Raw genomic sequence first — 2,941 nt, 5'->3', positions numbered from 1 at the left:
ATAGTGCATCTCCCTTCGTGTACCTTTTGACGATACAACATCACCCTTTTCTGTGCAGTCCCTCTATCATGTAGTTCCATCGACCAGGCAGTTCAGTTTATAGTCCCACACTCCATTGCAGTTGCCTAGAGTGCTAAGACTGTCCTACTGTTGTTGGGCATGGAATCCCCCCACATCTTGTTTTGGGGCTAAAAGCCCAAGTTTTGAGTAATATTATTGTAAAGACCCGCAAATTGCAGGCGCGGAATGTATGTTAGAGTCATAGGGTTGTCCGCCCTAAGTTTGAATGTAATGTTGGCTTACCCATGGTCCATGGACCATGGGAGTGTATAAATAGAGCGAGGCTCTAAGTTGTAAATAGGAGATAGTCATAGAATCTAATGGATATCATAAGAGAGCAAAGCATATAGGAAGAGCCTAAGTACGTCTTGGGTCATAGTAGTAGGAAGAGGCTTCGCAGCTGAGTGTGCAGAGGCCTAGTAGAGTCCGCAGCTGAGTGTGCAGATCCCTGCAGCAGAGTGCATAGGGTAGAGTTGACTCTGTAATTAGAGAAAATATTAACAAAGAAAGGTTATGTTACAAATTCTATGCATCTGTTCTGAGTTATTACATGTTTGATCTCATTTGCAATTATACTTCTTATTTACTATGTGCACTTGTATGAATTGTGAATATTGTTAAGTATAACTGAAAACATACGGATAAGCTAAGTTAACTAATATCGGGTTACTAGTAAGGCCTTGGGTTATAACACTATTTGGCCCCCAGTAGGGCTGCACGAAGGCAGCATCTCAGGCTGCGTGGTACGAGTAAGTGCGCGTCGCAACGTGCGCACAGGGTCAAACCACAGACCACTTGAAACCATCACACATCTCCAGGATGCAAAAACTTGGTTCTAGCACCCTCTCATACTACTTCGGGTTAGACCTCAATCCGCACTCTGTGGACTGTTGCCGAAAGGGCCAGTAGTACCAGAATTTGTTTGGCTAAATCAACTCTGAACCTGGGTCAAGCCCCAACAATCCAACAAATGGTTCCATTGTCAGGACCAGGATCTGCATAAGGGATGTCTGATGTCATGTCATTGGAAACCAACAAAGAAAGAAATTGAAGGGTGGTTGGACAGAAAGATTCATGAGTTCAAGACGCAAGAAAATAGGAATCCACGAGTATCAAAGGAACAGTGGTTGGAGTGCTACTTATATATGGAAATCCATGAAATTTTCTTTACATCCTTACTCTCTGAATTGTATGAGTGGATTTCGAAGCTAGCAGACAGTCACGGAAGGTGTATGCTTGACAAACTGATTGTGTGGACTATAGAATTGGTGCACAGACTAGAAGCATCAGAAGATAAGATCGCTTGCATTATGGACCATTGGCTCGATCAAATTTGTTGGGCATGGAATCCCCCCACAACAGGTTTTTGGGCTCAAAGCCCGATTTTTGGACAAAGGTTTTGTAAGACTCTACAAATTGCGGTCGCGGAGCGCGAAGTATAGGATGAGTCATAGGGTTGTCCGCCCTAAAATATTGTAATGTAATGTAAAGTCATGTCGGCCTACCCATGGTCCACAGACCATGGGAGTGTATAAATAGAGCGATGCTCTAAGTTGTAAAGAGAGGAATCAAGGAAAAGAAAAGGAATGGTTCGAGCTTAGAGTAGGATTCGAAGTGTATTGCGTTGTAGTAGTAGGAAGAGGCTCTGTAGCTAAGTGCGCAAAGGCCTAGTAGAGTCCGCAGTTGAGTGCGCAAACCCTTGCAGCTGAGTGTGCAAGGCAGTGTCGAGTCTGTAATCGGGATTGAAGATTAATAAAGACAAGGTTGATTCTCAATACTATGTATCTGGGTTTCCTAATAATTTTATGCATTTATACTATTTGATGATCGCACACACTTACATGAATGTTGAATGATAAATAAGACTAATAGGCTCACACAAATAATTTAAGTACTATAATAATAATGCAGCAAGTATAAGGAATCAGGTTAATACTTTTTTCACACAGTAAAAAGATTTACGTGAAGGCAGCTTCACAGTTGCAAGGGACACATAGCTACGCAAAGTAGCATGCGAAGGGTCAAACCGTAAACCTCCAAAAAATCATCAAGACATCCCTAGGGTGCGGAAACCTAGTTCCAGCACCCTCCCATACTACCTCGGGTGAGACCTTACTCCGTGCACTGCGGAATGTTACCGAAAGGGCTAGTAGCTTTGAGATTTGTTTAGCTAAATCACCTCCGAACCTGGGTCAGGCCCATACAAGCCAAAAAATTATTCCGTTGCTGGGACTGGGATTTGCATAAGGGATGTCTGATGTTGTGCCGCTGGAACCCAACAAAGAAAGAAATTGAAGAGTAGTTGGACAAGAAGATTCACAAGTTCGCGACCCAGGAAAACAAAACTCCGTGAGTATCTAAGGAACAATGGTTGGAGCGCTACTTGTATACGGAAATCCACGTAATTTTCTTTACATCCTTTTCTTCTGAGCTGTATGAGTGGATCACGAAGTTAGCAAACAACTAGGGAAGGTGTAGGCTCGACAAACCAATAGTGTGGACTCCGAAATTAGTGCGTAGACTAGAAGCATCAGAAGATAAGGTTATGCGAGCTATGGACCATTGGCTTGACTAGAGAATAGGAGGATTTATCACTGAGTTTGTAGTAGGCATGATCGTTAGCTACAGTGAGGTAGAATGACATTTTCTCAAGGGACCATGAGGTAAGTATATTAAAACTTTGAACACTCGGATTAAAATTCTACTGTTTGAAAAGAGGGCTATGCAAATAAATTAATGTTTGAGACTACGTGAAGCAGGAAGATCTAAAAAAGCGGAAGTAGTGAAGAATTAGAAAACAGTCCCTTAATTTCACCGTCGCAAGAGAGAAAGGACAAGCTCGTGAAGGTTTCTCCGAGAAGCGTGGTCATTTTGATAAGGC

Source organism: Pinus tabuliformis, chromosome 1_2 (assembly GCF_031772625.1).
Source record: "Pinus tabuliformis cultivar Carrire ecotype Pingquan chromosome 1_2, CPIR1, whole genome shotgun sequence".
In the NCBI taxonomy this organism is placed as follows: domain Eukaryota; kingdom Viridiplantae; phylum Streptophyta; class Pinopsida; order Pinales; family Pinaceae; genus Pinus; species Pinus tabuliformis.
This window is presented reverse-complemented; position numbering follows the sequence as displayed.